At 39.6% G+C, this 26,148-nt stretch overlaps 1 protein-coding gene across 3 annotated transcripts in view; it reads right to left on the minus strand.

Moving 5' to 3' along the window:
* CNTN5 (contactin 5) overlaps positions 1-26,148 on the minus strand; it is a 665,146-nt gene that overhangs the window by 630,743 nt on the left and 8,255 nt on the right. For 2 of the 3 annotated variants that reach the window (XM_038761848.1, XM_038761845.1), the window contains exon 2: positions 9,369-9,501. The exons of the other annotated variant lie outside the window; for it this stretch is intronic. The gene's annotated coding sequence lies outside the window, so the exon portion shown is untranslated. The remainder of the gene's footprint in view (positions 1-9,368; positions 9,502-26,148) is intronic. 3 annotated transcript variants of the gene reach the window in all.

The raw sequence follows: 26,148 nt of genomic DNA on the forward strand, positions 1-26,148 counted from the left end.
ATGGTACTAGGAAAGGAAATATCTGATAAATACAACTGCAAAGATTCTTTTCCCCTGCCCGATATTCTTTCAGATTAAACCATTCAGGTAAAAAAAAATATTGATTTCTACTTCCACTCATCTTTACCTTGTATAGGTTAATCGCCTCTTTTATCTCTGTCACGTATTCATTGCTATGTTTAACTGACCATTATTTCTCTATCTTTAAAATCCAATTCTAGCTCTAGGTACAAAAATAAAATGAAGATGTAAGAACAAATCCTGAAGTGGTGTTCTAGTACAATACACTTTATCATATGGTAGACCAGATCATGTAATAATCAACTGAGTAACTGCTTAAATAGAAATTTCAGAAATATTCCTTTCTATTGATTCAGGCAGTTTCCTGAGTTAGAAGCAGGGACTCAGCTGTTAGCTCTCTGAACGGCCCTCTGCCCTCCAACATATGGGCTGCTGCGTTCATTCAGCCCCAGTTGATGCTCCAAAGAACCCTTATGGACATCTTGAAGGGAAGGTCTTAAGGCCCATTGCATTGAAGTAACCCATCCTCCTCCCTGCCATGCATCTAAGACCAGAACTCCCCTTCCTCTCTTTTATCTTTCTATACTCTGCTTCCCTTCATCAGTCTTCTTTCTCATCTTCAAGAAAAGGTGTTCCTCTTAGTATGCAGTGTCATTTTTCCCTTTATGGCCTCCTTTATTCTCAGTTAGCCCCTCCTCCCACACTCAAAATCACTATATTTAAAATATTGGCCTACATTACACACATCTCGCATAATACTAGAAGAGTGATCTTGTCACACTTTTCTAGGTATTCTAACAGGTTCACATTTATTTTATGACTGTTAAGTCAATGATTTCCTTTGATTTCGAGGGTTTTCTACAGTTTATTTTCTTATGCTTTATTTCTCTCTTTTCCATTTGTATGCAACTATTTTTTTCCAGTAGAGTTTTCCTTCGTGTTAAATATAGTTGCTGTTTACTAAATTGTTCCTCTATTATATTCTTTTGAATACACTACTGTACCGTGTGGCAGCTCAAATTGGTCATTTTTGTTCTAATGTCTTTCTGGCTGAAGCTGGAAACCAGAGCTTTGTTCCGAGTAATCTCATTGCTAGCCTCTTGCCAGCAAAGAGTGTTCATTTCGAGCTGGATGCTATATGAGACAGTAGCCGGCTATATAATAGCTTTCTGTTCTACATTGTTCTCAGATGTCAGAGGACCTGTCCAACAGGTATCATTAAAATGAAGTCCAAATCACTGGCAATTTGTTATCATTCATTCCTCTTTCAAAATACTTTACCAACAAAACATAAGTGTATTTTGGAAAGACTTCAGGGACACAAAGACACAACACAGTTGATCTGAACCATCTTATTTGGATAAATGCATTCATTGGACACATTTACTACACTTCTAGTTAGGGTAAAAACTTCTTGCTGTGAATTGTGCTCTCTTCGCTCCCCCTCCCCTCAATTAGGGTAATACTAAGCTTTTAAAAAGCACATCTATACACTAGCATCCTTCCTAACGTTGTAAAGTTTTGGTTATTCTTCATTAGCAAGAAGGATTAATTCATATTCGTGCGGAGATATTTGGACAGTTAGAAAGAACAGGTTCTTGGGCCAGAAACCAAGAGAAATCACTACGGCACTAATAAGCATTGGGGGCTAGAATAATAATAATAATAATGGCATTTGTTAAGCACTTACTGTGTGCCAAGCACTGTTCTAAGTGTTGGGTGGATACAAGGTAATCAGGTGGTTGCACATGGGGCTCACAGTCTTAATCCCCATTTTACAGATGAGGTAACTGAGGCACAGAGAAGTGAAGTAACTTGCCCAAAGTCACACAGCTGACAAGTGCTGGAGCCGGGATTAGAACCCATGACCTCTGACTCCCAAGCCTGGGATCTCTGTCTCCCCCTTTTAGACTGTGAGCCCTCTGTTAAGTAGGGACTGCCTCTATATGTTGCCAACTTGTACTTCCCAAGCACTTAGTACAGTGCTCTGCACACAGTAAGCGCTCAATAAATACGATTGATTGATTGATTTCCACTGAGCCACGCTGCTTCTTTAGGCTGGTTTAATTTGAATCAGGCACAAAGGCTAATAGGAATGCCTCATGTTCAGCTGCTCCATTCTTCTTATGTTTTACTACCCGGGAAATCTGACCATAGTTTCTGCGGGAGATAAACTATCTGTATTCGGGAAATAGAATAGAAGAATGAGATTAGGTGACGAGCTGGCATGAATGAAGAGAGGAGATGCCAATTCAAATTTTGCAGATGAGACCTTGTTTTCAGGTCAAACACTTTACAAATTTCTATTTATAAATGATAGCATCAATGCTTGGCTTGACTTTTTAGAAAATACCATTATTTTGTCTTTTGCTTCGATTCTTTCCTTTAATGAAGGACTACTTTTATTGAAACCATGGCATTCCTTTTTACTTGGACAAAACTTCAGTCTGATGAATATTAGCACTTGGAAAGTTCAATTATGAGTTTAGACCAGTGCTCCATCCAGAATGATATTCTGGATCTGACAGTGGTAACAGCACATTTGAAGGAAGTGAGATGGTTCCTCTCCTTGATATAATAATAATAATAATAGCACTTATTAAGCACTTACTATGTGCAAAGCACTGTTCTAAGCACTGGGGTGGTTGAAAGGTGATCAGATTGTCCCACGGGGGGCTCACAGTCTTAATCCCCATTTTACAGATGAGGTAACTGAGGCCCAGAGAAGTTAAGTGACTTGCCCAAAGTCACACAGCTCACAAGCGACAGAGCCGGGATTTGAACCCGTGACCTCTGACTCCAAAGCCCGTACTCTTTCCACTGAGCCACGGTGCTTCTCTAGCTCTTGGTAGATAGATATATCTCTTGATATCCACAACAACTACAGAGAGGCTTTATCTCCACAAGGAAAACACTGTTGAGTCACAGTAACACAGTCTGTTGCACGTGAAAACTTGACATATCAATATACAATAATTACAGTCTATGGGATACATGGCCATATTGTTCCTCAGTATTGTAAGAGGCATTTCTTTTAACGATTATATTTGGGAGACAGTAGAAAACTACCATTAGAGTGAAATTGAGAAACAACATGCCTGGGAGTCAGGAGACCTGGGTTCTGATACTGGCTCTGGCACTTACCTGCTATTTGACTTTGGGTAAATCCCTCAGCATCTCTGGGCCTCAATTTCCTGGTCTGTAAAATGAGGAATAAATACCAGTTCTCCTTTCTCCTTTAGGGTAACAGACCCATGTGGGACAGGGACTGTGTCTAATCTGACTGAACACAGTGCTTGGAATATTTTCAGCAAACACCCCATTTATTAATCATTCACCCATATTCTTTCTGATATGGGTCTCCCAGGGTGCATTAGTGGTTCATATTCTATGAATAGTATCTGAAAATACAGCATCTTTAAATAATATTCTGACAGTTTTTCACACCTGTTCTTCATTCAGCAGAACTTGGTGTACTTTCTGGTGAAGGACACTCAAAACCCTTTGCAGAAAAAAAAACCTTTTTTATATTAACATCTATAGCTCTATACTATAGATTGCGAATGCTTCACTGAACCTTAGAATTCCTAGGGTCACTAAACATCCCAGAGAGGGCAAAATACATGAAGAAAGTAGAGTCACAGAGCTGGAAGGGATGATTCTAATTCTTGCATCTTTGTAGCCTACTTTTGAGCCCTCCGGGCTAATTATTTTTCCTCAGTTTTTGTGCATCATTAGGAATGCAACTCACTCTCAATTAGTCAGAAACCAGGGAGCTGGCCAGACTCACTCCTTGGAGTCACTCTCCCCTCTTTTGATTCAATTCCTACTCATGGACACCTCCACTGGAGAGGAAATGGGAAGAGAAAGGAGGTGAAGTCATAACAATCAACCTGGTGACTTACGACAGTTTTAGGAGTGGAAAAGTTGATAGCGGACCAAGTTGAAATAAATGACGAGAATGATGCTTTGGAATGAACTATGGACTTCCTTTTCCCCGCTGGCATTGTCTCCTTTTAGCATGGGCAATTGAGTGGACTAAATCAAATTATATCTTGAATTTATAAACTTCCTTTTCTCTGAAGCATCTGGAGCGTTTTCACACATATTATCATTATTGTCAGAATACCCTCTAGAATTTAGAAGGGGCAGATGCAGTTAGCCTCAGGTTATAAATGGACAAATTATGACCCACCTGGAAAAAGCAACTTTCCAAAGATTAAACAGTGAGTTGTCCTTGAGATTCAAGAAGAGACAGAAAGTAAATTCAGACAGTCTGACTTATGGGACTATGTAAACTACCAGTCTGTGGTGTTAAACACCCCATTTATTAATCGTTCACCCATATTTTTCTGATATCATGTGTCTCCCAGGGTGCCTTAGTGGTTCATATCATACGAATAGTATTTGAAAATACAGCATCTTTAAATAATATTCTGCCAGTTTTTCACACCCGGGTCTACTCCCAGTTCAACCATTAATTAATTCAGGTCCTAAGAAAGATGCATAAATTCACTGTTTCTATTTTTGGAACAGTAAAAAGGGAAAAATGCAATGTGATATTTGCCAATGTAATGAGAATATGATTGAACTGAGATACTGTGAGTGTTCAAATGTTTGATATTCTTATGTAAAAGGCACAAAAGGAAAATCCTAGCAGTATTTCAGTTGCATTTATTAAATACGCATCTTTCCTCAATCTAATTAATACTAAATGACCAATCCATAATTATGTCATTACATTTTCTTCCTTTTTTCCAGCTAAGAATACCCACCTGATCTATGACAATGTGACTTCTATTCTAATATGAAATAATGAAATAAATTGAAATAATGAAATAATGAAATAAAATGAAATAAACGAGTTATCAGTGAGAAATTCCTAAGGCACTTGCTTTTAATCCCCTTATTCTGTACAATTCATTATGAAATGGAGTACATAAGACCGTGTTTGAATTTTCAAATGTAGCTAGAGTTTGTTTTCTTATTTCACTGTTGAATCTAAGAAGATTGCTAAGAGGATCAGTTCCACATCTGTTGACTCCATCAAAGCAGAGTCAGAACTGGGTATTTTGCTTTCGGTTTGTTCTTTTAATGAATCAATCAGCAGCATTTATTGAATGGCTGTGTGCAGAGAACCGTACTATCTGCTTGGAAGAGTACAAAAACGTTAACAGACATGGTCGCTTTTAATTTACCCACTAGGCCCCCAGTACAACCTCTAGACTATAAGTTCCTTGTGGGCAGGAAACATGTCTATCAAATCTGTTGCAGTGTCCTCTTTTAAGTATTTAATACAGTGTTCTGCACACAGTAGGTGCTTGATGGGTATTCTTTGGCAAAATGGAAATATACCCAGGGTCCTCTACTCTTAAAGGGCTCACTGAAAAATACTACTACTACTAATAATAACAACAAGGATAATAATAATCATAGTAAGTGTGGTATTTAAGTGCTTACTCTGTGTCAGGCACTGTACTAAGCACTTGGGGAGATACAAGCCAATTAGATTGGACAGATTCCCCGTACCATCCGGGGCTCACAGTCAATCCCCATTTTTACAGATGAGGGAAATGAGGCACTGAGAAGTTGAGAGACTTGACCAAGGTCACACAGCACCTGTGTCTTAACAGCCCCTGAATGTCCAAAGGGAAAAATTTCACCCACTTGACTACAGTAAGTCCACTAGTGTTTGGCCTAGAAATCAGAATGGATTACTAATGGGAAAGTGCGGTAGGTTGGATGGTATCTCCACAAACATTAGGCAAGATGGTTGGAAAGCAATCCCCACAGTGCTACATGTTTAAAGCCGCTTTGGCTCTTCCCAAAAACCAAAGCAATAATAGTAATTGTATCTGTGTATTAAGTGCTGATTACATGCCAAGCACTATGGCAGATACAATATAATCGGATCAGACACAGTCCATGTCTCACATGGGTCTCGCAGTCTGAAGGGGAGGGGGAACAAGCATTCTGTTCCAATTTTAGAGATTAGGAAACTGAGGCTCAGAGAAGTTAAGTGACTTGCCTAAAGTCACACAGCAGGGAGTGGTGGAGCTGGGACGAGCAGCATGGTCTAGTGGAAAGAGCGCAGGCCTGAGAGTCAGAGGAGCTGGGTTCTAATCCCCGCTATGCAACCTGTCTGCTGTGTGACCTTGGACAAGTTGCTTAACTTCTCTGTGCCTCAGTTCCCCCATCTGTAAAATGGGGATTAAGATTGTGAGCCCTACGTGGGACAGGAACTGTGTCCAACCTGATAATCTCGTATCTACCCCAGTCCTCAGAACAGTGCCTGGCACTTAGTAAGCACTTAACAAATACCGTAATTATTATTGTTATTATTATTATTATTTAGGTCTCCTGACTCCCACACCTGTGCCCTTCCGGGTCACTCCACTTCTCATAGCAACCCGACAAGGAAGCAGGAGGAAATTCAAGGCTTTCCAAGTGATCTATGAGGTAAAACAGCTTTCTCAGCACTTTGCTTAAAATCGGAGGCTCCTCAACTCAGCCCAGTAAACATAACATTCACTCAGCTTGGTTAGCCACGAAGGTACTGTCAAAGCTGATTTCTTTTCTCCCACGCCTTCACTACCACACACTCATCAATTTATGACTGATTGCCTTCTGTATTTGGTCATAACCTTTCGAGACCAGGCTTAGTTCTGTGCACCGGACATGGTAGGTGCTTACTAAATTCTGTTGCTGATGACAATTATTGCATCATTATTAATTCTAATAAACATTTATTATATATAAAAGAGATGAGCTTTTCTGCTGTGAAGTCAAACGCTAAGGAAGCAAAACATACATGCAAAAGGTTTGGACTAGTACACGGTTTGAAGCTATGGGCAATATAAATATGATTGATTCCCTCATTTTAAACCCCCGCAGACACTCAAGGGGAGGAGGGCATGTGGACGTTAGGAATGTGGAAACAAAATAATCTTCACAGCTTGAGCACCCTGGAACAGCTCATAATATTTGCACCGAATATTTGAATTTTTTTTGTTATGTTATTTGAAGTTATGTTAAAAAGTACAAGGGTTTGTGGTCAAATGTACCTGTTTGCAAGTGTAAAAATCAGCTAATACACTACTGCATCTTCTCTCACACAACTGATCATGCGGTCTACTGAAAACTGTTAATTTGACAAATACATGAAAATCATAGCAGTCAGGCAATAATAATGACAATAATAATAGTAACAATAATGGTATTTGTTAAGCATTTGCTATGTGTCAAGCACTGTTCTAAGCACTGGGGTAGATAGAAGGTAATCAGGTTGGACACAGTCCCTGTCCCACGTGGGGCTCACAATCTTAATCCCCATGTTACGGATGAGGTAACTGGGGCACAGAGAAGTCAAGTAACTTGCCCAAGGTCACCCAGCACACAAATTGGAGAGCGGGGATTAGAACCCAGGACTTTCTAACTCCCAGGCCCGTTCTCTAGCCACTAGGCCAGGCTGATGCCCGGATCATCTGCAAGGGCCATTATTTCATATTCAACAACGTTCTGGAAACCTGGGTGTCTGTGTCCCAGTTCTTACCTTCAGAAGCTACCCGGAGTTGTATTTCTTTGTTTCTTTGGGCAGGACTAGCTTCTTCTATTTTCCTTCTTCCCTTCAGTTCTTTCTCCTAGCATTCCCATTCCCTGTCAGTCCCCGTGCCTGTGCTTCTCTTATAAGCTTGTGTCTAGGTTCCCATGAGTATTTCTCTGTCACGGTTGCTATTTATTGGCAAAATGTGAATATACCCAGGGTCCTCTACCTTCAGAGGGCTCACTGTGGCTTTATGGGACTCACTATGTTGATGCTTGGCCTTGGACCCCCCTTGGCCTCCTCCTTGGCCCCAGTAGACATACCTACCTAGGCAGGCATACCCCAAGATATATATTTAATATTTTCCTCAAAAAAGTGGGTGTGACAGAGAACCACCATAGTGTGAGGCATGTTTTCCCAGAGACTATTTTTATGGCATTTGTTAATCACTCAACCAACAGTATATACTGACCACTTATTAAGTGCTTAGCTTAGCAAAGCACTGAGCTAAGAGCTTGGGAGAGTACAAAACAACAGAAGTAGCTGATGTATGTCCCGCCCATAATGAGCGTACACTATGTGCCAGTCCCTGTGCTAAGCACTGGGGTATATACAAGCTAATCAGGTTGGACACACAGTCCATGTCCCACACGGGGCTCACAGTATTAATCCCCACTTTACCAATGAAGTAACTGAGGCTCAGAGAAGCTAAGTAACTTGCGCAAAGTCACACAGCAGACGAGGCCGAGCTGGGATTAGAACGCAAGTCCTACTGATTCCCAGGCGTGTGTGATCTATTTTATCTTGTTTTGGGACCTAGTCCTTACAAGTAATCAAATATTTGATTCCCTCATCATCTTGGACCACATTTTGAGCTCAGTGGACTTTTTCCTATGCCCATGGGTGCTTTTTCAGCCCCCTACATTCCTAAATCACCTAACTACTCTGGGAATCAGTCTTCTCATCTGTAAAAATAATGATTCAATACTTGTTGTCCCTCCTAATTAGAAGCGAGTCCCAGGCCCCTACTAAAAGCTCACCTCCTCCAAGTCGCCTTCCCAGATTGAGCCCCCCTTTTCCTCTCCTCCTCCTCATCGCCCTCACTCCCTCCCTCCCTCCTCGCCCTACAGCACTTGTGCATGTAAGAACGTATTCATTATTCTATTTATTTTAGTAATGATGAGTCTAAATCTTCAATTCTATTTATATTGATGCTACTGATGCCTGTCTACTTGTTTTTTTGGCTGTCTCTCCCCTTCTAGACTGTGACCCCGTTGCTGGGTAGGAATTGTCTCCGTTGCTGGACTGTACTTTCCAAGTGCTTGGTACAGAGCTCTGCACACAGTAAGCGCTCAATAAATACGACTGAATGAATGAATGAACTTTGTCTGACCAAGTTATCTTTTACTTTCTCCAGCACTTATTTCAGTGCTTGGCCCATAGCAACCACTTAATAAATACCCCATTATTATTATTGCTATTACTATCAATCATCTCAGTTGAAAGCTATCAGGTCTGCCAAGAGAAAAAGTGATTGGAGGTCCTATACTGCATGGTTTTCTGCCCTCTTCCTTGAATCAATCAATCAATCAATCAATCGTATTTATTAAGCACTTACTGTGTGCACAGCACTGTACTAAGCACTTGGGAAGTACAAGTTGGCAATGATGGAGTTGCAAAATGGAAGTTTCAAGGGTCTACTGCTCTTAGTTATTTGTCCCAATGGACAAAAACAATGTACCAGGAGTGGGAATTCACTAATTTTTAGCGATATCATAAAAGTAGAGAGTACAAGGTTACTCACCTCATAAGCTGCTTTGCCTATGGAGGGTCAGAACCAGTTTTCTTAGAGCTGCCAGGGTCGAGCTGACTTTTGAAAGAGAACGAGGAGTCGTGATGGATGGAAGTGGGAGATCATTTCGGATCTATGAGAAGATCTAGAAGGAAGCATAGGGGTGAGAGTGCAAAGAGGGAAATAAAGGCTACCTGATTTTCTTGAACAGAGTGAAGACAGAAAACAGAAGTTAGGGGAGATGAATGAGGAAAAGTTGGAGTAGAATGGTGAGGCGTCTGAAACCCGATTCAACTGAGTGATGAAAAAGGCAATGAAGAGCCAGAAAAAGATTGGCAATGAGTAGGACAAGTCCCTGCTGTTTCATGTCTCCAGTAGTTTTTCAGAATAATTATTTCAGCATCATCAAATTGTATCAATTGCAGAGAACTTGGCCCCATGATAGCTTAGTCTATCCTGCATACACCTGTTCAGATTATCCGCTTAAAATGTCATTCAAAACACCATTTCCCTTCTGAAAGACCTCTAATGGTTTCCCATTGTCTCTCTCTATTAAAAAAAAAATCAAACTTTTAAATTAATGGCTTTCCACTGGATGTCTCTTACCTATCCATTCTCTTCTTCCATTACATTCCTCATACACTTTGCACAGGCATATAATCCTCCTTCCTTAAGAACCATCAAACCCTTTTCCTTCCCTACGTAAAAGTTCTCTTAAAACACAATGCTTTTCCTCCCCTACTTAAAGGTTCTCTTAAAACACAACCTCTTCTGTTTTATAGTATTCGTTAGACACTTACTATTTACCAGGCACAGTACTAAGCTCTAGGGTAGACACATTATCATCAGGTTGGACACAGTCCCTGTCCCACATGGGGCTCACAGTCTTAATTTCATTTTAGAGGTGAGCTAACTTAGGCCCAGAGAAGTTAGGTGACTTGCCTAGGGTCACAAAGCAGAACAATTAGCAGAGCTTGTGGACAATTAAGTACGTTGGATGGTAATTTCAGTCTACCGTAAATTTCACTCAAAGCTGGTGAGGTTGTTTATCATTTTATTTTAATGGCAATTGTTAACCACTTAATGTCAAACACTGTTCTAACCAATGAGGAGGACACAGGACGAACAAGTCAGACAATCCCTGTCCCAAGTAGGAGGAAGAACAGAAAGTGACTTGTCCAAGATCATACAGCAGGCACAAGGTAGAGCCAGAATTTGAACCCAGGTCCTCTGAATCCTAGGCCGGGGCTCCTTCCACTAGAATATGCTGCTTCTAAGAGTTTCAAAGCCTCTGCCAAATTTTAGTTCTTCTAGGTGGTAGGCTGCACTGGATTTCCCACATCAGCAAAATAAGACCATGCTAATCACCCTTGGCTGATATGACTGCTTTTATTTGTCCCTCTGAGAAATATTGTTTTCATCTTCAAAGATCTCAGTTTTTCACTGTATTTGCCAAGTTCCCGCTACTATGTTCTATTCTGAAATCATGAATAAAGAAATGCAAAGCTAAAAACCTATTGAGTTATACCAATATCCAATTCTCTCCCCTAGCTGGATGGCAATGCATGGTGAAGTGCAGAATTTCTCTCAGTATGTGTTTGGTAGGCATGAATTATAGGGTTTTATATCATTCCCACTGTGAGATCTAAGAACATGTGGATATAACGTTCTGAACAATGCTGAAACACTGCCAACACTGAACTAAGGCATTACCAACATTGAAACTAATAGCTAATAACAGCATTTTTTCCACTTTTCATCATCCCACGTTTCATTCCTTCAATTTTTACCTAGAAGATTTTGGTCATAGTGTGATGTTTTATTCTTGAGTTCACCTTTCCTCTTGATTCTCCCAACATGGAAAGGTGTGACTGCATGAGACAAAGGTTTTCTCAACACCCCTGGATCACCTCTATACTCTACTTTAAGATTACTCAAAATATCCCACATATCTAGACAAGTGTCCCTTGGAATACTGACATTTCCTACTACTTATATTTGGTCCATGTATCATTTTCTTCTGAATTCACAATCATTCATTATTTAAATAAGATTATATGAAAAATGTGGTGAGAAGGTAAAGCTAAAGCCTTGAGTTTTGTTTTTTATATCAAAAATGAGCTACTAAAACTGCCCAAAGTCAGAATTTTACCAATAGATCTGACTGGCAGCAGTTTCAGCTCCTCTCTCTGTTACAAAAGAGTCCTTATTGTGCATTTCTGCTTATAATAGTGCCCATTCTCTGCACTGCCATTTAACTGAATCAAAGAGTACTCACTTCATTGTTGGGACCGAAATATTTCCAGTCCCCTTTCAAATCCAGGTTCCCCCCCTCATCTCCCCGCTCCCCATCACCTTTCACCATTTTATCATACACACTCTCTCTAGAAGGCATTTCAATAACAATAACTCCACGTGCCCAAATTCCATCCTTCAGCAGCCAGACAACCATTTTTTGGAACACGGAAAATGTGCTTTCATTCCTTGGTGTTGTGCCTTACAGCACCAGGAGCTAGAGAAAGACCAGCAAATAGCCGGAACCTAATTAACCACCTCACTGCTGACCTTCCACGGCACTTCTCAATGCTCAGTATGTACTTTTAACAGTTCAGTGCTTTTGATGGCAGCATAAAGCCAGATTTCCCCTAAGGAAGAGCAGAGAAGGGCTTTGCAGGCAAACCTGAAATATCAGGCATCTGGTACAGTCAAATGTTTTAGTGTTTCTCATGGAAACCTCTGAATGTCACGGAGCGTGGTACTGGAAATTTGGATATGTTGAGGCTAATTTCGCTACATAGCATGTTTATCAGCAAAAATATCAGAATTTTCAATCAATCAACCAATCAGTAAGATTTACTGAGCACCTCCTGGGTGCAGAGCACTGTACTAAGTGCTTGGGAGGGTAAAAAAAATGCATTCAATCATATTTATTGAGCACTTAATGTGTGCAGAGCATTGTACTAAGTGCTTGGGAAGTACAAGTTGGCAACATATACAAACGGTCCCTACCCAACAACGGGCTCACAGTCTAGAAGGGTGAGACAGACAACAAAACATGTAAGACAGGTGTCAAAATAGTCAGAACAAATAGAATTAAAGCTGTATGCACATCATTAACAAAATAAATAGAATAGTAAATATGTACAAGTAAAATAGAGTAATAAATCTCTACAAATATATAGGAGTGCTGTGTGGAGGGGAAGGAGGTAGGGCAGGGGGATGGGGAGGAGGAGAGGAAAAGGGGGGGCTCGGTCTGGGAAGGCCTACTGGAGGAGGTGAGCTCTCAGTAGGGCTCTGAAGGGAGGAAGAGAGCTAGCTTGGCGAATGTGTGGAGGGAGGGCATTCCAGGACAGGGGGAGGATGTGGGCCGGGGGTCGATGGCGGGACAAGCGAGAACGAGGCCCAGTGAGGAGGTTAGCGGCAGAGGAGCGGAGGGTGCAGGCTGGGCTGTAGAAGGAGAGAAGGGAGGAGAGAAGCTGATTATTAGGCGTGATCCCTGACCTAAAGGAGCTTAGAGTCAAGAGGAGGAGACAGACACTAAAATAAACTAGAGGAAAGAGGAAGTAATCGAGCATGTAAGAGAAATATCTAAGTACTAGGGGAGGCTGTGGGTTCTTAAGTGTTTAGGTGGTGGGGAAATGCTGAAGTAATAGTTGGAGGGATATATACTCAGGAGATTGAAAATTAATCAAGGGAGATATCTTGGAAGAGATGTGATGCCCCAGTGGCTTTGAATGTGGTAGAGAGCTGTGGTCTTCAGATATAAAGGTGGAAGGAGCTCCAGGCTGCAGGAAGGGTGTAAGCAAGAGGTTGGTGGTGGATGAGATGAAAATTAGGCACAGTGAGTAGGTTAGTTTGAGAGAGTAATAATAATAATGTTGGTATTTGTTAAGCGCTTACTATGTGCCAAGCACTGTTCTAAGCACTGGGTGGGGGGAGATAAAAGGTAATCAAGTTTGTCCCATGTGGGGCTCACCATCTTAATCCCCATTTTACAAATGAGGGAACAGAGAAGTTAAGGGACTTGCCCAAAGTCACACAGCTGACAAGTGGTGGAGCAGGGATTAGAACCCATGACCCCTGACTCCCGAGCCCGAGCTCTTTCCACTGAGCCACGAGTGCCAGCTTAGGTGAAGCAGGAATGTGGATAAGTAGTTAAGAGAAGTTAAGGGTATTTTCTCTCCTTCCTGACCTTACGCTCAGTGGCAGACAGATAATCTCACCAGCCTTGCCTGACACTATCACACTTCCCATCTTTTGGAAAGACCACAGGAAAAAAAAAAATTTGCTGATATGGTTGAGGAATAGGTGAGATTACATCCAGAGTCTTTGTGTGTGACACCTGCAAGTCTGTTACCTCAGAGGCAAGACAATCTTTTCAATTTCATTTTTACTTTCATCCAGTTTTATGGCATCCTCTATTGAGGAAAGAACAATACAATAAGTAACACTGTGGCTTCTCTCAGTTTATCTGGAGGAGAGTGGAAGAGAACAGGCCCTTTTTTCAGTACAATAACTTTTTGAAAGGTTGGTAACGCTCTGTGCGGTGTACTCCTTTTCAGTTGGTATTTGTTCAACAGATGCTATCTCAGAATCCAGAACAGAGGAAGGAAATACAAAGAGGTGAATCACATGTCCCTCAGACAAATTTAGTCAATGAACCAGAGAGGCTTGAAATACCTTTGAGATATCAGGGATCCATCTTCTCTTTGATATTATTTTTCCTATCTTCTGTCCTGCTCTAAAACTATAGAAACTGAAGTTTCCACAAAAGTCTCTGATATTAGGTCAGTATACAAATAGTATCATCTAATATAGGTCAGTATACAATTAGGTCAGTATATAAAGCATTTAAACAATTGTCATAATTACTCAGCACACAAGAAAATAAGTACTTTGTCAAGGTTTTCCATGGTGCTCATGTGAAAGAGAACTGGAATATTGCAGACACTATGTAGAGTTTGACAGTTCAGGGTTTGCCTCCCTCATCATACTTTTGTTGTTCTCCAAGGCATAACAATTAAATTATAACTAGTTTGGGGGCATTTGTTAAGCACTTACGATGTGCTGAGCACCATACTAAGTGCTGGGGTAGACAAGAACTAATTGTGTTGAACACAGTCCATGACCCACATCTGGCTCACAGTCTTAATCCCCATTTTACAGGTGAGATAACTGAGGCGCAGAGAAGTCAAGTGGTTTGGCCAAGGCCACACAGCAGACACGTGGCAAAGCCAGGGTTAGAACCCAGGCCTTTCTAACGCCCAGGCTTTTGCTCTATCCATTACAGCACTTTGCTTCTTAGTTCTTAATTTCCTTACACTTTACAGCATTTTGCACATAGCAAAGCAAAGATATTAAGGTCATTTTCTTAAAAGAATTAAAGATATGAAACATTTTAGAGCAGCAGCGTGGCTTAGTGGAAAGAGCACAGGCTTGGGAGTCAAAGGTCATGGGTTCTGATCCTGGCTCCGCCACTTGTCAGCGGTGTGACTTTGGGCAAGTCACTTAACTTCTCTATGCCTCAGTTACCTCATCTGTAAAATGGGAATTATGACTGTGAGCCTCAAATGGGACAACCTAATTACCTTGTATCCATCCCAGTGCTTAGAACAGTGCTTGGCACATAGTAAGCGCTTAACAAATACCGTTCTATTTATTTCATTAATGATGTGACTATATCTATAATTCTATTTATCTATTTTGATGCTATTGATGCGTGTCTACTTGTTTTGTTTTGTTGTCTGTCTCCCCCTTCTAGACTGTGAGCCCGTTGTTGTGTAGGGATTGTCTCTATCTGTTGCCAAAGTGTACTTTCCAATCATTTAGTACAGTGCTCTGCACACAGTAAGCGCTCACTACGATTGAATGAATGAAAGCTTGGCACATAGTAAGCGTTTAACAAATACCATCATTATTATTATTAGTTATAAGTCATATCAAAGTACATCATCTGGTACTGCAATGAAATCCAAGGACAGTGTACAATACATCATTTCTCTGTAAACATTTTATTCCAGTATATTACTCTATAACGTGGTGCAATGTAATATACTCCTCTTGTTTTCTTTGTGTTAAGGAGCCTAACTCTGTGGAATTGCTGCACTACTTGTAAATGATGCAGGAAATCATTATTATTATTTTTCCCCTACCGTACTGAAGCAGGACATACATTCACTGTTGTGAAGTCAGGATGTCTGTTATAGATATCTCATAGTCAACTGAAATCTGGAAAGAAAATCCCCTTCTAGACTGTGACCCCGTTGTTGGGTAGGGACTGTCTCTATATGTTGCCAACTTGTACTTCCCAAGCACTTAGTACAGTGCTCTGCACACATTAAGTGCTCAATAAATACGATTGAATGAATGAATGAATGAATGAATGCAGTTTTCTGATTTACCACTTATTTATCTTTATACCCAAGAATTCAGCCTCTGGGGTTTTGTGTGATTGAATTAGAGAAAAGCTTGGGCAAAGGGCTGTCAGGCTCCTTAAAAATGGCAGCCAAAGCACACAATTGAATCAGTTACCACAATCTTAAGCCAAATGCTTTTCATGCAGCCCTCACCATTGCTCCTTCCCCAGAAAAATCCCGGTATACAGGACTGGTGCACCAGGGTACTGGGAAAGGGGCAAACAGAGATAGTTGGGAATGGAGGGAAAAAGGCAAAAATGACAAAGCAACAAAAAAGAGGAAAGGAAGGGAGGGTAAGCCAAAAGGAAAATAAAATGAGGAAGAGTACAAATGGAAATGAAAAAAGGAAACTAGAAGAAGTACAAGAAAAGCAAAAGAGGAGGATGAATAGAGAAACATGGAGAGAAAATTGAGTAATGGAGCAAAAGAGCCAGGAGAAAGAATATAAATGTAGTTGATGCAAATATTGCTTCCTAGCTTAGGGTGAAAATATGATTTTCATTCATAACTTGTTCATTTTTGTTAGCAAACTCCTTCACTCCCCATTATTTTTTTTCTTAGCATTTTTGTTCACTATCTACCCACTATTCTAATCATGCTGCTTGTTCCATACTCAAAGCAAAGCTCAAGTATTGCCCTCCATGGCTGTCAAATTGATAGGCTGTGAATCCCATATGGGACAGGGACTGTGTCTGACCGGATTAACTTCTATCTACCTCAGCACTTACTATAGTGCTTGGCATATTAGTGAAAACCTAACAAATCATTATTGTAATTATCAGGTGGGATTAGTATATGATCAGCAAAGGAGAATAGAACTGATATGTTCCCAAGGTCCACTAAATTATGAAACATTCTTTTTTTGTTTGTTTTCCTTTGTTTTCCTGCAAGCCCTTTTCCAATTATCTAGTAAAGACAAGCCACAAAACTGTTAGAAACAACAGGAAATAGGTCACTTTGATAACCCAACCTTTCATAATGCCTTTTAAGTGGAGACACAAGCTTAATTATGAGTGAAGATGCATTTTTAAACAATATTCTGTATTTCTGTTGGTTTTTAAATGGTAAGCTTTGTGATAGTGAGGTTATTTAATAAATATTATTTGTTTCACCAAGGGAAAATTTTAAACCAAGCATGTGTTTTTGTCAGAAAATTTGACAAAGACATTTTCACATACTTTCTCTCTGGATTTAACCAACATTTTATTTGTTTTATTTTTTTCTTAACTATTTTATCCACAACTTGGTAGATTAAATATTTTTTCCAGTAGTATTTCTGTGAAAATGTTTTATTAATTCTCTATATATCTAATTTGATCATTAGACAAGGTAAATGTCATTATTATCCATGAAGAGTATCTCAAGCTCTGAATCCTTCCGTAACAGTTCTCAGTATTGTTGCCTGAGATTAATGGTTTGATAGTAAATTCCATGGATAGTCACTAAAACACAATTTTAAAAAATGCCCTTATAAAACAGTCTCACTAAGACTTGATAAAGGGTTTGGTCCATAAGTGTATATAAATATTTTGTATTTTATGTATTTGTTTTCCAACTTACAGTACTGTTTTCCTAGCTGTTAAATCCATAGCAAGAAGAAATGAAGACCGAAGAGATCTCAGTAGAGGAAAGCGAAGAGGTTTCAAAGACAATTATGTTTTCAGAAAATGTTTCACTTGTAAAAAGTGTTCATTTGAGGTACGGCTATTACGCGAGTATCAATTAAAGTCAAATACCCTCTAACAGAGATGAAACAAACATCTATACAATTTGCCTGATCAGTGAATGTTTTGGAAGGTTTCTTAAAAATGAGAGGCATTTGATGATTCAGAATGTCTATATCAACATAAATAAGAAAAATGGGGAAAAAGAGCTCGTAATGATTCTCATTTTTTATTTTAAACAAACGTTCACAGTGTTAGTGAGGACATAACGCTTTACTGAAAACTGAAAGTTTAACCACTGTCATATCTGACCAAATGCACAAAGAAATACTGAGAAGATATATTTGCTTTTGATTAAAACACCATCTCTTGGTTTATTTTCCTTTACCATCTCATAATATGTATATTTATTTAATCATTTACTCATTGAACTGAGTGTAACTGCTTTCTATCAGCTCCCTCTCCTGTCTGCTTTGCTATTTTCTTCACCTGCCTTTTTCCCTGGCTTGCTTCCTAAATCTTCAGTCCAACACAACTTTGAAAGCCACCACCCCATATCATATTCTCTTCTTTCGTTTTTGCTCTGCCCTACTGATTCAAAGAGCAAATGCCCATATCTCCGGAAGTGAATACAGATATTCTAGGCAAATAAAGAAGTAAATCCAAACCTGATTGCATTGTTACTTCAAAAAAAAGATATTAATATTTGAAGGGACGATCCACAAAGTCAATCATAAAATTAGCCAGAAAAAAATCTATTTAAATATCTAAAAAATAACATGAAATAGAAATATACTTCCTTGTAAGGATTATGAATTAGAGAGCCTTTTTTTCCCTCCATATAATGTTCAGATAATATGGTAAAATTTAATTCACATTTGAAACAGTTCTAGATTGCACAAATCACAATAGCAATTATAGCCAGGTTCAAAAACATCTGAAAAAGTAACTTTTCTGATCGAGGCATCAAAGCTTTATGGAAAGCTTATGTTGCCAACTTGTACTTACCAAGTGCTTAGTACAGTGCTCTGCACACAGTAAGCACTCAATAAATATGACTGATTGACTGATTGATTGAAAGCAATGATTAATTTTACTGACCATAAGGGCCATACGGGAATATTAAGGGATGCAAAAAGTAAAGAGACACTACTTTCAAAATAAAATAGCATCTTTCTTATACTCCTTCTGGATAGCTCAAGTAATGTACTCTAACATCAAGCAATCCATACTGAACCTATAAATCTTCCCCAATGCATTGGGTGTCATCTTGAACCTAGAATAGAATCAGAACCAGTTACTCCCTGCCAGGTAAGGAAGGAGGCTTGCAAAAGCAAAGAAGGTATTCCATTCGGTTCCATGTGTTCCTAAAGTATGGAACCCACCTGGAGATTATGAAGAACCCATTTTTTTCCCACATCTACGAAATGGGTGCCCATGCACCCCACAGAAATTATCTCACATTTAACCCAGAAGTCTCAAAAAGACTTTCTTGAACCTAAAGTAGGAGCACATTCCTGGTATTAATAATAATACATAATATTAATTGTGGCACTTGCTAGGCCCTTACTATACGCCAAGCACTGTTCTAAGCGCTGGGCTAGATACAAGTTAATCAGGTTGGACACAGTCCCTGTCCCACACGGGGTTCACATTCTTCATCCCCATTTTACAGATGAGGTTACTGAGGCCCAGAGAATTAAGTGACTTGTCCAAGGTCATACAGCAGACATACGGCGGTGTCAGGATTAGTACCCAGGTCCTTCTCCCAGGCCCGTGCTCTATCCACTAAGCAACACTATTTCTCTGGTATGAACGTCTCGCTTACTTAGGGAGATGTTGGGCTGGGGTAAACTCAGGTAAGACTGCTCGGAGGACTTACATCAAGAGGAAAGATAAGTGGTGGTAGAATGCCCCCAAAAACAGGTGTTGGGGGGACGATTGGCTCTCACAGGCTGGCACAATTCTGCTGTCGGTTTGGTAGCTCCATTTTGTGAAAATCCACTAGTGCGGTCACGAGACTAAGAAGAACATGAGGGATTATTTGAAGTCAGTTGTCAAGGCAGTACAAGGCTAACGTACCTTCTGACAAAGGACCACCTTTAGACTCACAGAGTATGAAATGGAGCAGACAGATATGTTCATATCCAAGCACTTTGGTGTTCCTGTTTTAACAGTTCCTTGTGATGATGTTGAACAATTTTTTTTACATGGCCTAAACATTGAAGGGAAAAATAAATATCATGACCCATATTTTTTGCCACAAATATTTAAATACCAATTTTAATTATTTGAAAAAAAAGATTGGCAAGGCGAACCAATGACAATCTTAGCCAATTAATTGGATATGTTCAATGTTTTAGCTGTGAGGCTCTGAAACAGAACATTCAGAGATCAAAATTGTTAATGCCACTTCAAGTGAAAGGATTTGGCATGCTTAGAAGCTCCATCAAGGGTGGAAAAGTGACATAATTCTTATGATAAAGAGAAACTCTTCAAACATTATACTCCTGGAAACACACATATAGGATTTCACTGCAGATATCAGTAGACTGTAAGCTTCTCGAAGGCAGGGATTTTGTCTACACTCGTACTCACTCAAGCATTTTGTACAGTGCTCAATACATAACAATACTGATCATATTTCTACACATCGGTATATTTATAAATATATACACAGGTGCACATGTATATATGCAATTACACGTATTCACTTATAGAGAGAGGGAAGGAGGAGGAGGTAAGACTGGCAATGAACATACACATGTGCAAATATGTATATGCATATATATGCATTCATTTAAAGAATTGAATCTGAAAATGAAGTTTTGCCCATGTGTTTTGAGTTTGGCCAATGAGTTTTGGCCAAGGGGTTGGGGCATGGCTGAAAATATCGTTTGGCTTTCCACACTGTGGGGTCTTAGAACCTGGCATTTTGGGGGGGATACTGCTTTCATTATTTTCTGTGAGAATGTCCCCATTCCTAATGGTCTCATTTCACGGTGGTTTGTCCACCTCTGCTGTTTCCCTGCAAAACCCGATTATGCTACCTAGTTTGAGCTTGTGCTTCACTGTTTCCTGAAAATGTTTTTCTGCACTCTACACATACAGTACCTCTCCTTCCTCTGTGGCTCAATATTTAGCAGTTCCTGGTACAGCCTGCCATCAAAGGTAACACCCAGTGAACCAAGGAGTTACTACAGTATTGGTAGTTTGGATTATAGGAGCTTTTGTTAGTACTCCTGTCTTGCCATTTCAGGTCAAATTGACATCTGGAATGTATTTTCTTAATGGAAACCATATGTCAGGGGATATCTTTGCACCAAACCCACATTTTGTTGAAATCTATTTATTTTAGTATTCTATCTGGGCTACACATGGAGGATGCTTGATTTGAACTTGATGTTTGGCTCGACCACCATAAAAAAGGCAGTCCACAGACTGAAAAATGTTGAGAAAGCCAAAGCTATGGTTATCACTATGGCTAAAATTGCTAGGCTCTGAGACACAAGAAACTTATAACTCTGCTCTTCTAGCCGAGTAACCTACAGCTATTATTTGATTTGGTAGCCATCCCTGTCCTTGTCAGTTATGTTGACATTGTATTTTTATTGTTTCATTTTCTTACGCATCTTCAATCTTTATACTTACACTATGAGCCCCTTAAGGGCCAGGGATCCAGTCTAATTCTCACCCATGTATTCTTCCCTAACCCTAAGCACAGTGCTTTGCACACAGCACATACCTAATAAATAGTATTATTCCTCCTTTTTATACCCAGGAATACTATTGGTAATACAATGCATCCACTGTAATATGGACATCAAGAAATGATTCATTGTAATAATAATAATAATAATAATAATAATAATGGCATTTGTTAAGCACTTACTATGTGCCAAGCACTGTTCTAAGCACTGGGGGGAGATAAGGTAATCAGTTTGTCCCACATGGGGCTCACAGTCTTAATCCCCATTTTACAGATGAGGTAACTGAGGCACAGAGAAGTAAAGTGACTTGCCCAAAGTCACAGAGCTGACAAGTGGCGGAGCCGGGATTAGAACCCATGACCTTTGACTCCCAAGCCCGGGCTCTTTCCACTGAGCCACGCTGCTTCTCCATGTACTCCATGAAGAGTCAAAATCACAATAAACCCATCTGCAAGAACCACTGGAAAAAAAAAAAGATAGGTTTTATGAGTTCTTTCTGGAAGTATTAATTTAAGGATTTATATTTAGTATTTTCAGAAACCTTCCTCTTTCAATTTGTCCACAAATCGGGTAATGGCAAAAAATACTTTCTAAGCTCAGTAGTACTAAGTCTCAAATGACGAGGCATGGAGGTCTGGGAGACAGCAGTGATAAACCGGCCAAATGGGAACACTGTAATCAGAAATGCAGTGTGAAAGAGAAAGCTTTGAGAGAAAGCTTCAGTTTAGAACAGGCTGAACCCTCATTCATAGATAACAATTCACTGTATATCATCATCTAAATAAAGGAAAGCTACTGTACATACATAAATCAATTTCAGCTGAACTGCATATAGAATGAGTCCTTTTTCTTTCCTTTCAAATAATACTCATGGCTTCAAGTCCTTTTTCTTCCCTTTTAAATAATACTCATGGCTTCAAGTTGAGAGTCTTCTGTTTCTAACTCCCCAGAGCTTCTTGTGATTTGTAAAATGGTTTATGTGGACTGACATATGGACTTTTTATGGGAGAATAAGAAATACTGAAACAGAATACTGAACACAAAACGGAAAAATCAAATATTAGTACATTTCAGGGAAGTAGATCTTCATTCTGAAATGCTTGTGCAAAATTCTGTCCTTGTATTTATTTTTTGTTAGCACACCAAAACTAACTTTAGCAGCTCTCAAAAATTTCCATTGAGTCCCTTATAAATTTTTCTTGCTTCATTTTGTATTATTTGCAAGTTAATTCATATTGCCAAATTTAATCCCCAATCTATTCTGAAAAATAATATTTCAAAACATTTCATCAATCAGTTCAAGACAAGAGTTCTGCTGGAATCCCATACTTTAAGAAAAACATTGTAATTTTTTACATGTACAATTTACTGTCTGAAGTGTGAATACTGTCACAACCAAATACGAGTCCAGAATATTAGTTAAAAGAAATGGAATATATTTTGCTTGGCATTATTTTTGGTATATCTTTAGACTTAATTAAGCATTTGTCTCAGATGCAACAATGTGTTTCTGTTAAAATGATAATATAAATTATTCAATCAACAGTTACCAGGCTCCCAAACTGACAAATTATTAGATTATTTCACAGGTCAAACAATGCTACCTGCTAGAGGTATATCCTCTTCGCCTAATGAATGCCAAGATTATATTTTTCTCCAAAACGTTTGAAAATGTTTTCAAAAGATCTTTGAACCTTGGAATATTTGGAGTACCATCAGTTTTCAGATTAAAAAAGAAAACATTTATTTCTGTGTGAAAGCAAGTGGAATGAAAATTCTAATCAAGTCCTCAATATTTTGCCAAGTTACTACAGAAGACCATTCCGAGCTCTGAATTGCTCCAAGTCCTTGGAAGCAAAAGCTTTTATCTGGGTATTTGTAAAGCTCCTTTCACCATAGTCCCAAAGGGTTCCCAGAAGGGTGTTATTTTAGCATTCAGCAATATAAATCAGGCCAAAATTGCTGAATTTAAACTCAAAACCTCTCCAAGGTCAAGCATATAAAAATCCGAGAGGATAAAGAATTCAGAATTTGAAAAGTTTAGGATGAGCAATTCCTACAGTCTTGGATACTCTTTGAAGATTTCTAGTCCAAATAATATTTAAACTGACTATGTAGTTGCTGAGTTTTAGCTGAGCACCACTTAATAAATTAAGATTTTTTAAAAAATTATTCCATCAAATCTTGGTAATAGTAATAACAATGGTGGTATTTGTCAAGCTCTTCCTATATGCAGAGAAGCAGCAAGGCTCAGTGGAAGAGCACGGGTTCGGGAGTCAGAGGTCATGGGTTCTAATCCCAGCTCCGCCACTTATCAACTGTGTGACTTTGGGCAAGTCACTTAACTTCTCTGTGCCTCAGTCACCTCATCTGAAAAATAGGGATTAAGACTGTGAGCCGCATGTGGGACAACCTGATTACCTTGTATCACCCCTAGCATTTAGAACAGTGCTTGGCACATACTAAGTGCTTAACTAATACCAAAATTATCATTATTTTTATTATGTGCCAAGTACTGTCCTAAGCACTGGGGTAGAAAGAAGGTTATCAGGTTGTCTCACGTGGGGCTCACACTCTTACCCCCCACTTTACAGATGTGGTAACAGGCACAGAGAAGTTAAGTGACTTGCCCAACATCACACAGTTGACAAGTGGTGAAGCCAGGATTAGAACTCACTACTTCTGACTCGCAAGCTTGTGCTCTTTCCACTAAGCCACGCTGCTTAAGTGAAGGTTAGTGAAAAAGGGAAAACAATCCTACATCATTTGAATATTATACCTCTTTGTATCAAGGCTTTGCTCGATCGAAAGAATTAGGCTAGGTGGGGCCCTGTAGAGGAACGAATGACAGCAAGATATGCAAAAAAACCCCTGCTATATGGAGAGCTAAAACTGGGAAGCCAAAAGCAAGGGCAGAGGAAATTTTTAAAAACTAAGTAAATCAAAGCCTCACACATTGCAAATCCTAGGTTAAAAATGGCTATTAGTTGTTGAGCAGAGACCAGCTTGGTATACTGCTATTAAGTAGTGATACTTATTGAGCATTTACTGTGTGCAGAGCACTGTATTAAGCATTTGGGCCAGTACAATATAATAATATAACAGAGTTATTAGAGACATTCCCTGCCCACAATGAACTTACAATCTAGAGAGGGAGACAAACATTAATATGAATAAATTACAGATATGTATGTAAGCACTATTGGGTTGGGAGCTGAATAAAGGGAGCAAATCAGGGTGACTCAGAAGGGAGTGGGAGAAGAGGAAATGAGTGTTTAAATTGGGGAAGGCCTCTTGGAGGAGTTGTATCTTCAATAAGGCTTTGAAGGTGTGGAGAGTGATCTCAGATACGAAAAGAAAGGGTGTTCTGGGTCAGAGGCAGGACATGGGAAAGAGGTCAGTGGAGAGAGAGACAAGATCAGGTATAATGAGTAGGCTAGCATTAGAGAAGCAAAGTATGTGGGCTGGATTGTAGTACAAGAGCAGCAAGGTGAGGTAGGAGGGGGCGAGGCGACAGTGTTTTAAAGCCAATGGTAAATTGATTGACAGTGTAGCTTAACTCATAAAAGGGGGTGACAACACACATATATTTCATGGGTTAACACACACTGAATCTGAAGCCTTTCAGCAGGATTGTAGCAGGCAAATCCTATCTCCAAAGGACAGGGACCACATCTAATTCCCAACTGTGGATTCTGTCCCAGGGTTTAGTACAGTTTTCTGCACACAGTAAAATGCTTAAAAAATTATTACACTTGCTACCAAAGATCTTCATTGGCAGGGAAGCTCTGAAAGCTGTCACAGAATGTCACTGCCTCAATAACACTGTCAAACTAGGCTAATAATCAAGGAATAATAATAGTAATGATGATGATGATGGCATTTGTTAAGCACTTACTATGTGCCAAGCACTGTTCTAAGCAATGGGAGAAATAAGGTTATCAGGCTGTCCCAGGTAGGGCTCACAGTCTTAATCCCCATTTTACAAATGAGGTAACTGAGGCACAGGGAAGTTAAGTGACTTGCCCCAAGTCACACAGCAGATACAAGTGGTGGAGCCGGGGTTATAAATCATGACCTCTGACTCCCAACCCTGTGTTCTTTCCACTGACCCACACTGCTTACTAGAACATGGCGTGGCTGAGTGGAAAGATCCCAGTCCTGGGAGACAGAAGGACCTGGATTCTTATTCCAGCTCCGCCATCTGTCTGCTGTGTGACCTTGGATAAGTCACTTCACTTCTCTGGTCCACATCTAACAAATGGCAGGATGAAATTTGGGATAATGAGAACCTAGAATACAGTTCAGCTCTAGCAACAATGCCAAGCCCATGTCAACTCAAGTCTGCTTGGACTATAAAGAGATGACAGCAGGACAGTGAATCAGTACGAGTATTCATGATGGACATAAAAATCTTGAAAAACAACTCCATATGATATTCCTGTTTAGAACTTGGCAGAAAGGCTGTCTGGAAATAATGTTTGTAACCTTTGCAACATTTCTGTCACAGAATTCTTTAAGCAGATATTTCTTTATTCAAAATGGCATGGATTTTTCTCTTTTTCTCTCATTAGAATATTAGGCAATTTCCAAAATTTTGGTAACACCTCAGCCCAATTAATTATAAAAAAAAAACTTTGAATTTCAAATTAAAGTCCATTTAAACCTGATGCCCTGTAGTAGTATAGTAGTTAAAGTCGTGCAAATTATATAAAATAAACACCCCGCTACCGCCCCCTCCCCGCCCCCGGAAAAAGCTTAGGTTTGGGCTCCTAAGAAGGTGTTATTAGTAGCAACAGATTTTAAAGCTGAGAAGGCAGTCTTTCCCAGTGCTTAGAGCAGTGTGTGTTGAATAATAAATGCTTAACAAATACCATTAAAACAACCCCAAAAACCTGTCCAAGAAAAGATTCCCCTCTGCAGTATCATTTAATGAAAACATTTTTGATGCTACTATTCTAAGGTCATTTCCAGTGACTTGCCATCATTATTTTCCACATGC

This window comes from Tachyglossus aculeatus, chromosome 20, assembly GCF_015852505.1.
Source record: "Tachyglossus aculeatus isolate mTacAcu1 chromosome 20, mTacAcu1.pri, whole genome shotgun sequence".
Classification (NCBI taxonomy): Eukaryota; Metazoa; Chordata; class Mammalia; order Monotremata; family Tachyglossidae; genus Tachyglossus; species Tachyglossus aculeatus.